Raw genomic sequence first — 14,410 nt, 5'->3', positions numbered from 1 at the left:
GTAGATACTGCAACTGGAGGAGGAATTTGACACCTGAGTATAGCACGGTTACAGACATAAAGAAGCATTGACTTCATATATGGATGTAACTATTTAAATACATAAATATTGATAAATAAATATAAGTATATAAAAGAAACATTTATAGCTATATAAAATGTCATATATAAAGTCAATTACATATTTATATCTAATTCTATATGTATTACTTTATATAGTACTACAGTTAGTTTTTGTGGAATTCAAATGGAATTGGGGCAGTCCAATCGTGAATTATGTAGGCATCTTGTCAGGAAAAAACACCAGGGCCATTTTCCCCAGCGTATTGCCTGGGGAAACAATTCTATCCTGGATCGCCCTGCCACTGTATGGAAATTCTTGAGCTATAGTGGGCAAATGGGTAGGGAAGGAAAAACTCTTTAGGAAAAAAATAGATATATCCTATGGATGTTCTGTAGTACTGACAGATCAAGCTGAACACAAAGAAAAGTCTAAGGTAAATTTCTGAGCAGAGAGCACATATCGAGAGCCAAAGCTTACTCTTCTAGGTGCATGCAGCACATACCACAATGAGAACCTGCTTTTGATTAGGCCATTTTGATATTTGCATAATACAGACGGTTTGCTCAGAATAGTGAGGATGCAAATCTCATTTTACATTATGAATATCCTTATGGCTTTCTCATTTGATGCTGCTATTCTGCCTCAGAGCCGACAGGCCAGAGACACTCAAAGCCTCACAAACTGCGGGGTGCTGTGGTGATGCAGGGCTCTGCTAGAGGCCAGCCTGGTTCCTCACCAAACTGCTGCCTGGGGGGCCAAAATCTGCAAAGAAATCCAAAACACCCTACTACCAGAATGCAAAAGTACCCTTTCCTATCACAACAGCCACACGTAGCCATACTCCCTGGCTATATATACTCACCACTTCACATTAGCACACCAAAGCAAGTATTCCTGCTACAAGAACCTCTATCCAAAGGGATCGTAAAGGGTAACAATCTGTCCGTGTACAGATGGCACAGTGTTCAGTCAGTCCAATTCAATACAACACAATGATGCCTTGCTGGGGCACTCTGGCTACATGGATAACAAATTGGGGGAAACAGCTCCACTCTCTGCCAATGCACAGATACTCTGGAGCTTTACCAATAGCTGGAAATGGCAAAATAAGTACAGAGAAATGCAATAGTATCGTTGGCTAGCGATTGCATCATGAGGATGGGGTAGGAAGCGGGGAGGGAAAAAGGCAAACTGCAAAGAGTAATAGAAAACAAAAAGATAATACAACATATAAAGGAAAAGAAAAAAAATCCGTTCAGAGCAGAGATAATGTATCATTTGGTAAGAACAGACAGGAAGTCTACAATATGAAAAAGAAATGGCTGAGGCCTGAGATACCTGCCCTTAGGCAAAACTTTTCTTGGGCTTTATTGTTGCAAAAGAAATTTTAAAATCACTAAAATACAAAGTTGTCTGCAGTGGGGACTGCCCTTTGACACCGAAGCCAGCAAAGCTACAGTCACTGAGAGTGCTACATGGATGAATTTAACAAGCTGCTTCTAGTAGCACCCTGTCCAGAACTTGCATTCTTTTCATAAAAATCATTCTAATGGGTACTTTAAAGCAAGGCTGCCATTCCTCCTGCGCATCATTATATTTTCTGTACTAAGTATTGCAAATTTAATTTTCTTGATAAATTCAGAAACCTTGCTCCAAGTGCCATAAGAAAGCAGTCTGTCTCTGTCTCTTCATTTACCAACAGTTCAAGTATTTTGTTTCAAAGGCTGCAGCTTGACAACATTTTAGTAAACATACTTGTCATGTGCAAACCTCCAAGGAAGGGATGGATCCCGGTATCCATCTTACCAAGACAGCAGCTGTGGAATCAATGCAAAATAATGAATAAGACCTTCTGTTTCATCTGATGGTCCTATGAATTGTATCCTGCTGCCTGTAACCCTGGAAATAACCCTTGTGTGCAATGAGGAAGGCTGTAGCCATTCATAAACCATAAATGTGGAAGAAAAGTGAAGATGAGGTGCACAGAGACTGTGACCCAGTGGAACTTAGTTAAGTGCCTCCAGAAATTATTTCTGCCTGTCTTAAATGAAAAGGTAGCATGTGAGGCTGGAGGGCACCGGGCTGCCACTAACTGTCTCAGAAGCTGTAAAGACCCTGGTGATGCGATGGTGCCTGGTGCAGTCTTCTGGGTCTAGCCCAGGGGTGGGGAGAACTGAGTTTAGCAGCTGCAGATGTGCTTGGGTACAGCCTATCCTTTCATTAACATGGATTCTTTGGATGAAGAAGTTCCTTTTGCTCATTATCAATGATACCTGCATGCTTCTTTCCTTTTCCCCTGCCTCCATCCTAGGGCCACTCTTAGTCTGCCCATCCTGAACAAATGAACTGGCTATACCTATTTGTTACATGCTATTCTTAAAAAGTATGTAGCTGGGCCTCTTATGTAAATTTAAAATGCTCAGTAAATGCTCTTACAAAGGGGGCATTACCCGAGGCTTGTGAAGCATCTTGTAATGGGCAAAGCAACAGAAAACTTGACTGTGGGTTCTGATACACCGCATAAATGTCACCACCCTGAATTTCTGCAGAGCACTCTGTGCCCAACAGTAGCTGTTTTTCATTACTGTGTGAGGACCTGAAAAACAGGGTCACTAAATTGACTCCTGGTTCAAAGAGATTGGATTTTCTACTGCATACAGGAAAAAAAAAAAAGCAGCACAGCAGCCACCTCTTACACTCTGAGGGCTGGAAGCATGGGTCACTGCATACAGATTTGCTCCTATGTGCACAGTACAAACTATATATTCAGATCATAGCTCCAGGAGTCACAAAGAAATTGAGATCTGGGTCTGCTCCTTCAAATATCACCTGGGGTGATATTTGCACACTTTGGCTTTTAACATAGTGTTAAAGCTTAGGTACCCTTTGCATACCCTAGTTTACACAGCTGATTATAACAAAATTACTCCCCATTTACATTTATCGGGAGAAAGGAGGCCTTGGCATGCATATATTAAACGGCCTTTGCCTAATGCTTTTTATATGGCCACTCCAGAACTATCTTGCTGTGCTCATTGCAGCACAGTTATCTGAGCTAGAGTCAGTCTCCAAACCAGGATTTTTCTGTCACAGCACAAGCACTGCTCAAACTGGAGTTCTTTCCAACAGAGGCATTTAAAAGCTTTCCTCCTCCACCATCATTCTGTCTTAATAAAAGCCCTATGGGATTAGTTTCACTCAAACAGAGTTTTTGACAAGATTATAAGTGGCTGTTAAAGGTCCTTTACAATGGGAGGACGAAACTCTGATTTTATTGAAGTTAATGATAAAATTCTTCTTGACTTCGGTGGGGCCAGTGTTCACCCAAAATACGTCACAAACCTGGGTTACAGTTGCTGCTTTATTACGAATTACAAATTCTCACTTTCATAATGCTCGAAGTACATACACTGCTATCCAAATGTTAATCAACCAACAAAATGCTACAGCATACCTTAACTATCTGAAAAAAAAAAGTTAGGTCTACAAATTATTTCACTTATCATCCATAATTGCACATGAAAGTTTCATCAAAGCTTCATTATGTATAGCTTTTACTTTAAGAACATACATTTGGATTACTGAACTGTGTTCTGTTTCAGCAAAATATAGGCACATAAGTGAACAGCCATCTAAGAAAAGCACAATTCAAGCAGCAAGTCTTCACCCCAGAAAGTCACCTTCAACCATTTTGACTGGAGAATTAAGTAAGATGATGCTTTCAAGAGCCCATTGCTTTTTAACAGGTGGGGGAGAAGGAGGTGTTAAAGTCAAGGATGTGGCAAGGAAATAAATGTAGATGTTTGGGAGCCAGACATCCACAGCAAGTGTGCTTCAAGGAGAGCACAAGGCACTCTGTCCCGCAAGAGCCAGTTTAGGGGGCTGCAGTGACCTCCCTGCTGTTCCTGTGATTTCCCTCAATGCAAGAAGCATCTGCTCCTACTCAGGGGAAAAGAGCTCAGAGACTGAGCAAAGCTATCATCTCTCTGCTACCCCAGAAGTGCAGAAAACGCTTTCTGGAGTATTATCTGCAGCTGCCAGGCAGGAGGTTGCGGCAGTCACCTGCCTGGGGAGCCAACAGACAGACGCAAGAACTTGCTTTTCCTTATCAGCAACTAGCTTTAGTATGCAAACAAATTAAAACAGAAAGCTTTAGAGGGAGAGGGGAGCGGAAAGGCAGAGTCACCACTGGCTTTTGGGAGAAGTTAACTCAAGATAAGTGTTGAATAACAGGAGTTACTGATGAGAGGGAGACAAAGAAAGTTTTCTTGGCTCTGAGGTATTGGGGCCAGAGAGATACGAAGCTCTTCGCCTGTTTTGCCCTAATCGCCAAACAAGCTGCATCTTCTTAGTTGTTGATTTCTGTGCATTGCCCTTGCCCCTGATTAAAAGCAGCATTTTAATGCTGTGCTTTGGCCCTACCTGTGCTGGCAACCAGTACTTGCTGTGGCGCTCAGGCCAGAATGGGCGCAGAAGAGCCGAAGTGCCCTTCCCAGCGTAAGGCCAGCCATCACCATTTTCCTTAAAAAAAGACAAAATGTTTGCCAGAAATTAATCTCAAATCTATCTTCATGTCTCCCCAACCTGCCAAAAGAGACTTAAGTGGATCCAGCCTCTTACCCCAAGCTGTACCCCACCCGAAGGGGCTGGCTGGCTCCCTGCAAAGGGAGGCTTCAGGGTCTGGTCAGACCCTGCTCAGGAGCCAACTCCAGGAGGAGCTTCCCTGGACACCTGCTCCATCAGACCTCCGGCAGAATAATTTAAGCCCTTGTGGCATGTCCAGTACCCACCCTCACACGCTCATGCAGATAACAGAGTAACAGAGAGTTGCTGGTTTGGGTCGTTTTTTTTTTTCAAACTGTGAACACATTGTAAGGTTTGTGGAATTACTCATTTAGCCTTGACCTAGGATGCAACTACTCACCCCATTCTCCTACTGTGATGTCTTGGGAGCACCTTTAAAACCAAACTCTTATTCCTTTCAAAAGGTTTTAAAGCAAGAGTTGTTACAGGCCCCAGCACATTGAGCATGTAGTCCAGGGAGCTTATGTCCCCTGTGTTCCTCAAGTACATGAGCGTATATACACAGACACACAGACAAACACACACACACATATATGTAAAGACCTTTCTTGGTTCTGAAGCACTTCCCATACAGTCCTAACAAACACTGTGGATGGTGGTGACAGTGGGTTACCTAACCAGCATAGAAGTGTTAGGATGTGTATACACATGCAGTGACAGTATCGATGGCTGTAAGTCTCACCCTGAAACCTGTCCCTGGCTGGGTGACTGTCTGCAGCCTGGCTCAGGGGAAAGAAGTGATTATTCTTGGTAATTTAAACACTGCCTTGCTCAAGAATCTCCATCACTGTATTGGATAAGAGGCCAAAATATGGACTCGAGGCCCTGTTCTGCACCTCTGTGTGGGATGTGAAGGCAGTTATCTATAATGCTGGTTGTACATTCATTTTCTTGGGGTCCACCAAAGAAAGTGAACACAGAATAGAAACTAAAGCTAGGAGTTGGAGTGAGGTGGTTTGCAGAAATTTGTGTCTTAGTCCATCTTTCCTTCATAACGACTCTGCCACGAATACTACCCTTTCCCAACTTTCCTGGGATACTGAGATGTGTTATCTTTCTGTAACACCAAAATTTGCTTTGAAAATGCCACAGGGAAAGGACTATGGAAGACTAAGAGCTCCAGTTACTGATGTTTTTGTGAGTCGTGAATACATAATTCAGATGCATGGTGTACTTGACAGCAAAACTCTCATTTTAAGCAAACCAAATCCTTAGCATAGCTTATGTTGAAGTGAGAAAACAAGACTTCAATTGCCTAGGTTAACTGTGCTGAAGAGTAGGTTATCCTGAGATGATAGGTGGACAGGATTGATCTCAAAAGCAGCACCACTATAGGAATGGCCTCCCTGCCTGTGGAGTACCTTGGCATATCCAAAGCACACTTTTAGACGGCGACAGAGGGGATGTTCAGCCTCTAGACACGTGAAGAACTGAGAAAGGCAATGAAATAAACAATAGGACACTTAAATGATCTGATCTTTGATAGGGATTTGGGGGTTATAGAAAGAAACACATTTCCAGCTCCTGGTAAAAGTTTATAGTAGAGGTAATATCTTCCATTCTACAGTATTTCCTTAATATGGATAAAAGCAATGGATGGAGCACTGAGTTTATGCTTATCCATCCTCACTATGCAAGGTGTCTAATGAAGTCCACGAGCAAGGTAAAACTTGATGGAAGAAGCTTGCTTTATTTATCAGACTAACTGGTGCAGTAAAAAAAACCCCAAACTTTTTGGCACTCCTTCTTTAGGTACTCCGCCTACAAACCTTACTTTCCTAAAGAAACTTTAGATGACTATGGCTATGCAGCTATGAATGCTGTAGCACAATATCACACTCATCTACTTGATAGTTTTACTTAAAAACCTCTCCAAGCTTTGTCTCCTTGCTAGTCCCTTATTCGTTATGAACTTTCCTTGACACCCCATGAAGAAGGCCTTGAAATCTCTCCTCTGCATAAGCTTCCAGTTTTACTGAACTCTTGAATTAAAAAACAAAAATCTAACTACTACTAGCAACGCTGAGAAGCTGATGCAGTTGTTGATGCAGGTAAAATGGGAAACAGCATCTCAACCAGCCCACACTTCATTATGATTCTATGATTCTATGCTGGCAGAACCAGCTGGTGAAGGCAAAGCCCAGTGCCACCCAACCGCAGGGGGGCGCGGCCCTTCCTTTCAAAGGGAGAAAACCCAAATACACGAAGAAGAAGGGAGAACAGAAAGCTCTTGCCGACACCGTAGGTGATGAAGGCTAAGGACAGTGATGAACACGGCACAGTGCACCCATCCCTCCAGTGTTGATACCACCTGTTAGACGATTTGATTGGTGCAGGTTTTCTGACTGGCCAAAGCAGCTTTTGTTTCTCCATTTTTGCCTGTCAGTATGGCACACGTTCCCCTGTAGATGAGGGTTATCTGCCTGCACAGCCATCCTATTCCTTCCTTCCAGTTCACACAACCTCTAGATTTGTATGGACAGGCACAAAACTGCATGCAGTATTTTCCATAGAGAAAAATGAGCTGGATTTAGAAAGCAATAAGGGTCAGGGGGGAGCAGATGGGCAGTACCAGGCCATTTGGGCTCTCTCACATCTAGATTGCAATGTACAGGCATGGGAGGGTAGGTAGGAGGGATTATGATCTGGCAACCCTAAATACAGAGCTGAAATCCTTGATTATTTTCCACAGTTCAGACAAATGATCTAGAGTTCCAAAACATCTCACCACAGTTTCCTTTCAGCAACTCTCATTTAACCTCAGCCTCTTCTTATTCACCTCACACTTCTATGTCCACCTCCCAGACCACATTTCATCAAGACCTCCTGCCTTTTGTGTAACTTCAGTGCTCCTCCACGCCTCTGTGTGAATGGGGTACGCATCAAGCAATTTGACAATATGCTCTTTCACAGCAAAACATGTGCAGACACCTATTTGTATGTACACCTACTGGTACACGGAAGATGTTGTTTAGCCATCCGAACAGGACATTATTATCTGGGGTTTTTGCCTTGCCTCTGAAATGCTGTATGCTCCTGATCAGTACATGGATGAAATGCCAGATAAAGGGGCAGGGTGCGGGTGCTCGCTGCTCCAGGGAAAGAGCCCTCTGATCCCTCAGCTGTTTCACACCATAAAGAGTCATTAAACAGGCCTCAAACCATCTGTTTGCTATTTATACCACCACCAGCACTAGCATCTGCTACAGCATAAGCACCTGTTTGCTACAGTACAACCTGAGGGAAAGAAGGGCCAAATCTCCTAGTGACATTTGACTGTCCTCATACTAAACCATGTTTAACAATGTACTTGGCTCCTTCTCTCAACCCAGATTTCCCCAGGATGAAGATGCAGTTATGCAGTTGGATGGGAGCTCCCTGTTCCTATCAAGATTAGTGGGGTACTATTTCCCCCAGGTCATGCAGGCCCGTGCTCTTGCATGCAAACAGGGACTACGGAGCTGTGCCTACACCTCAGCAACAGGTCACCTTAGTGACACCTTCAGAAGAGACAGAACAGCAAAAGCAAGTAGAATGGACCACTGGACTGAGCAAACCTAGAGATAGTAGTCTGTGTTGAATTGACGCTGAAATCAGTTTGCGTAGATGTTTTAAGATACCCAGTTAGTGGCAAAAACATAGTCGGCATTCATTATTTTGACTAAGTAATTTTTGCTAATTTTCCTTATCTTCTAGCTGAATCTCCACGTCAAAACATAGTCTTTTTTTCACATGGACAGGACATTAGCCACTGACAAGATGACTGCAGAGCAATGAGACAACCTTATGAAGTCTGACTGAGCGATTAAAACAATACAGGGTTTCATCACCCCTTCTGGTCCCAAAGTTTCCTGGCCCGAATTCCTGACAGGAGTATGCAAAGGGAAGGCCAGCCTTTCTTGCAGAAATTCTTCCTAGGCTTTTTCACTCAATATAGTGCACATAATGGATACAAACTCAGGATTTTAGCTAGAGCCTGGTGAAAAAGTTTTGCTTCCTCATTTAGAGCAACCAGATAGAAATAACAGTTTGGAATTGTTTGAGTGATATAAACATGACTGTAAGATACAAATTTGTGTATGTGGTTTCAGGAAATTTTAATTTAACAGTAGCAAACAGAATAAGTCAGGCTGAAAATCAATATAAGATAAGCTAAAATAATAAGATATCTTAGAAAGTAACTGAGGTCTCCAAAGACAATGTCTGAAGACTTCTACAGAACAGAGTAGACAAAAGACTAGAAACCGGCACTGCTAGTGGACTAAATGACAAGCCACATGCGTTTTCTTATCTGCAGCATCACACTAAGACACATTCCTGTAGAAAGGCTGAAGAAGCCAAGTAGAAAGGAATGGGACAATGAAGACTATTCCTACCCATGCCCATTGCATGACTTTACTCAGCTATAAATATTGGTATTTTGATTTGATGAAGCCTTCAGAGAAGGGCAAATTGCCAAAAATTTTGTACAGGATAATTGTGATATAACATGATCCAGGATTAATTTCTCACCATAATATGTTCATCAGCTCAGACATCTCTGAAGCATCTTAGACTAGGCCCTTCCTTTCTTCTTTTCTGAAACAGCTTGGAGCCACTCTCGAGCCTCCCTAAGCCCTTTATTCCTCACACACATGCTTTTACTTTCTGACTACTTCAGAGATCTGTATCCCAATCTGCAGTACCTTCTAGGTATTCCTGAGCGACCATCATCAATACCAAGTATCCTGCTCCCCAAAACCCTTCTACCCTCATTTCTTGCAAACCCCTGTCTCACCTAAGGCATCAGATGCACTTTCCTGATCCTCCACTCTTGACTCAGCCACAGCTACCTGGCACCCACCAGCAGCGAGCTGGCCTCTGGCGTCCCTCGCTAGTTATCCCTTTCCTCACCAACAAAATTCTTCTGCTATACGCACCGCAAGGACTCTTCCCTTCATCTAAACAAACAAAGGCAGGATTGCAATTTGTTGGGGTTTCCTGAGCTTCTCCTAAGGTGCGTTTTATTCCCTCTTACACCCACCTAGACAAAAGTGGAGTACTGAACCCAACTTCAGAGCTGCACTTGCACAACCTTAGGCTTTATGTTGCATGGAGAGGAAACTCTGCAAGTCCTCCACAACACAGCTACAGGACCAGCTGCTGCCCAGAACATGCCATAGCTTTAGGCGACTTATGCACTACCAATCTCCAGTTGCCACCCCACATAAGTATGGGGGTGAGAAACACCAATGCAAAATAAGTAAATAGGGTGGGACTTGTGTGACTAAACACAGACATCAATAGTAGCAGTAGTTACCCTGTGATCCTTTTTCTGCCACTGTGAAAAAAACAGGAACCTCCTGAAGTGTGGGCAGAGAGAAATAAGCATCTTTCATACTAAAGTAGACATCTGAAATAATGCAGACAACTAACTGCTTAAGAAAGTCTCTCCCCTGCACTGGGAGCAATTCTGAGCTAAGAGGCTCAGCTGCAGCCATCAATATTACATATGAGTAAAACTAGCTGAGGTGAATCTCACCCATCCTGCCTGGTGCACTCCACCACAGCACATTTTAGATTGCTCATTGGCAGCCTGATGTTTCAGCAAACACATAAATGTACTTCAGGGGACTGTGTTTCTGGTTAGGCAGATGAAGACTTTCATTTCAGTTTAAGTGAAATGACTAGGAGTTCACTATAATGTTACCCTCCCCTGGTAATAAAAACAGATAGCATTGTCATAACAGTTCTTCAGCATCTGCCAGGTACTTCCAAAGGCTCCAGCTGCAGAAGCTGGGACCCATCTGCAGATTTGGGCAAAGACAGTCACCAATGCAACTGCCTTTCCTGGGGGGGTACCTTTTAGGGCACCACTTCCCTCCGGATTCCGTCTGTCACCCTGTCGCCTCCATGCACACCTGAGACATCAGGTCAGCCTGTCTGCAGAAGTTAATGATACCTCGACATGTTTGTTCTTACAAAGCAGGCAGAGCACAAGGGAATCTGGCAGAAATTGTACCAGCTAACCCCAAGGGAAAGATGGGTCTGCTCAGCACAGACCTGGAACTAAAGTTGGACCTTTTGTAACCCCTCAAAGTCCAGGCAAACATCTCCTTCATCCAAGGATGGGCTGGTTCTGGTTTGGGTTTTGTCTTTTAATCAATGCTGCCCTCGCTGTGCAAGTTCCTGTCTCTGTGATGGAGATCTCTGCGGGGCTCTGCCCACTTTTATTACCAGCAGAATAGGCTATTGTCATGCACTCTACATAAGGACTATATTTGGGCAGGTCATAATTGCCCATTTTGAATGTATTACACCACAGTCTCCTCTGATGCCTTTCTCTCCCCATGGGTAACTCCAGCCATGGATTTTCCAATACAACAAATTTTGGTTCCTTGAAGGACAACTTTTGCGAAATGGGGCAAAGTACAATCAAAGGAGAGAGACGGAAACCGATAGGCTTGGTGTTAAAGCAAGGATCCTGCTGCTGTCCTCAGGGAAGGGCCCTTCACTTTGTATATCTCTATTTTCTCTCACTCTGTCAAAATCTGAATTGATGAAAAGCAGCTGAGAGTCCTTGCCACCATGGCAGTTTTCATCACTCTGCAAGATTCAGCCCAATGTGAAGAAATTATTTTTATTTCTTCCAGCTTCAGGCAGTTTGAAGCTTTAATATGAAAGAAGAGGCAGCAGGCCTAACACGGGGAAAGGAAATGTGTATTTGTATGGCTTGATAGCTCCTAATTAGTTTTGTAATATTTATACAATGCCCAAAAGCATTGCCAGAGCCCTTTCTGTAAATATAAATGGATGCATAAATGAAATCTTCCCTTTGAAAGAAGAACAAAGTATGCAAATTGAACAGAAATGTTCCCATCTAGATGGCTGGCTGATTGAAAACTAAGGGTTCATTTTAAAGTGTAGATTTGCTGGTCACTCCTTGCTCAGGGCCACACAAGCAAACCTGCATCTGGGAAAGGCTGCCTTCTGGCAAAGTCAGAGCTTGAGAACACAGACATTTTTCATAGAACAATCTTCCCTTAAAAAAAGCTAAGCAAACAAAGCCCGGCTGTCCCAATGGAAGTCTCGAAAACAGCACCGCATCTTCCAGTCAACTGGTTTTATAATCAATAGCTCTACGGCATAAAATGGTTAGCTTGCTAATGAAGCGCTTCATGTAAGAACAGACTTTGTGCTAACACACACCCAGGACACGTGTACACTTGCACATACAATTTTAATGCTCAGTGCTAATGTTAGAAGCAGTATTTTCAGCCTAGCTAAGCCTGTGTATGTGCTCGAGAACAGCAAGCAGCGTGGTTATGCTGCCATCAAGTGGATAGCCATCCTACACATTGCTGAATTTTAAATGTCTTCCAGGAGTGGGAAAGATAACTATATTTCAGGGCTGTACTAATATTTTTGGAGTTTCTTAAACACTGTACTGACAAATATCTGCAGTCTCCAGCTGATGTATGACACATTTGAAGATTAATGGCACAGATTCAACTTTATACACACTCAGGATCTCTGGCAACATTCAGTTACCATAATAACATGAGAAAATTTTGTTTGTACACTCTTCAGATGTATGACCATGTCACATTTAAAAACCCAAATTGTATCAGGTGCCTGGCAGCCCTAGTGGTAGCAAAAATGGCTTGGGGTCCTTTCAAAATGATGGTGAGAGTGGGGCTCCAAGGAGCCTAACCCTTGTGATGACGCAAAAAGATTTTCCAGTATCTACAAGCTGATAGAAAAAATCATTAAAAACTCCTTATGAACTGCTGGCCAAAAGTTCAGTTATGGCCCAAAGGTTTAGCTCTAGTGAGCATGCTCTACTTCATACAAGTTCGGGGAGGGGGGGGGGAAGGGGGGAGAGTGGGGGTGGAAGCAGACTCCCAGCTTTTTTCTGGCATCCTACAGCAAAGTTTGTCAGAGCTTCTGTCTCCACAGCCAGTTCCCACCGAGTGAAAAAACACAGCTCACTGAGACATGTTGGTTCCCTTAGCCAGAAAAGGTTGCTTAAACCACTGTCCCCATTTTTCAGAATAGTTTCCTGGAACAAATGAGCTTTATGCTTTTTATAACATTTATTTCTCAGATAAGATAAACTAAATATCTTTAAAGTTTTTAAAAGCAAAAGAATCAACTTTTGACTCCATTCACAAAGCTATTTTCTACACAGATTAGAGACCTATGAAGTATATTTGCTCATGCTTTTTTACCACAGTGCTCTTAGTAAAAAAACAAAAATAAATTAAAATTTAAAAGTGGAGATACGGACAACACTCCCCTCTAGGGGCAGAAACAGAATTTGCAGCATTCAGTTCAGCAGTGTATAATTTGTAAACCACATTAGTGAAATAAATCAAATAGGGCCTACCAAAGCAAAGACAATCAGAATTTCTAAGTTATTCCCTGCAGAGGACGCTGCTGCCTATGAAATCTGTGTAAAGAGCATGTTGTGTTCCTATATTCACGCAGAGGGGTTTTAATACTGCAAGTATACAGAAGCCCATTTATTAGATTTCCCTAGCAACATATAGCCCATCAACTTCTGACCTAGACAGCATATTATCAAATGCAATATGCAAATAATACCTTTTTCTCTATAAGTAAACACATGTATCATGAAAATGTACGTACTGACAGTGCTAAAGCTGGAAGTTTGTGCAGCTGATCATACTCGGCACATTTGGAAGTCAAATAAGATGGAAGGTCAGCATCGGCTCGGCTGCTTTCCTCCTCTTCATTCAAGCACCCAGATGCGAGGTTGCAAAAGCAATTCAGGCATCTCCGTCAATGACAGAGGGTCCAATCCTCTCTGCACGGATTACTCCTACGTACAGTCTGGGAAGCTTGCAATTCCGCCTTGGAAACGAGGGGAATGCAGAGCTAACAGAGGGTTGTCTCCACATCTCCAGATCCTGAGAACTGAGTAAGCCTGATGGGAGCTACAGGAGATGGGGCTCAAGTCCCGGCTAAGACACAGTATCTTCAACGAGGGCACCACCACCAAGACAAGCAGCTCTCCCCGCAAAAAGCCCAGTGCTGCCTATCTTCTCACAGAAAGCCATGCTAGGTAGTGCTGATGAGCTATTGCCTTCGTGGGGACTTGCGAAGTTCTGGGTGGCAGCTGAAGGGGCTGGATGCATGTCACAGACACCTCTGCACAGGTTGGGACAGGATCCTCAAGCCACCTCGCAGCGGAGCATCACTCACGCTGCTGGAACGCCCATCACAAAAAACTGCTCTCCCTAAACTAGCACAACTCCATGCATGTTACAAAAGCAGTCTCCTGACTTGTGTTTAAACAGAATAGCAGAGGTGCTCTTATTTTTAACATTATTACTTGCAATAGTGGAAGGCAAGCTATTTAAAAAGCCTTGCGCTCCATTTCTTATCACATATACCATGCTTAGTGGGAATTTATTTCCACACACATGCACACCCACACACAATGCTCTACCAAAAAAAAAGTTATGGTGCATGTTTTTTAGGTTACAAAAGCATTCTATGTCTTTCTGTAGCCTACAAAAACATCAATCCCAAAGAGCTTTCCCACTGTGAAAACCAGAGGAAAAGGGACTGAGTGGGATGATGAGAAAGTCTGTGTCAAAGCCAAATTTTTCTCCAGCTGCACATGTTGAGCAGGGCACTCTCTTTCCTCAATATACCTCTATGCTGTGGCACCTAATGTGACAATACTGTGCCATGGTCACAGGAGAGGCACCTCCACAGAGTAACTCAGATTCAGTGACGAGCTCACCTAGGTCTT

The 14,410-nt window shown here is 43.2% G+C and overlaps 1 protein-coding gene across 4 annotated transcripts in view; it reads right to left on the bottom strand.

Moving 5' to 3' along the window:
• The window catches only part of GABRA5 (gamma-aminobutyric acid type A receptor subunit alpha5), a 57,847-nt gene that overhangs the window by 29,457 nt on the left and 13,980 nt on the right, over positions 1 to 14,410 (bottom strand). The window lies entirely within an intron of this gene.

This window comes from Phalacrocorax aristotelis, chromosome 1 (genome assembly GCF_949628215.1).
Source record: "Phalacrocorax aristotelis chromosome 1, bGulAri2.1, whole genome shotgun sequence".
Taxonomy (NCBI): domain Eukaryota; kingdom Metazoa; phylum Chordata; class Aves; order Suliformes; family Phalacrocoracidae; genus Phalacrocorax; species Phalacrocorax aristotelis.
The sequence above is the reverse complement of the archived record's forward strand: the minus strand, read 5'-3'. Positions and strand labels throughout refer to the sequence as shown.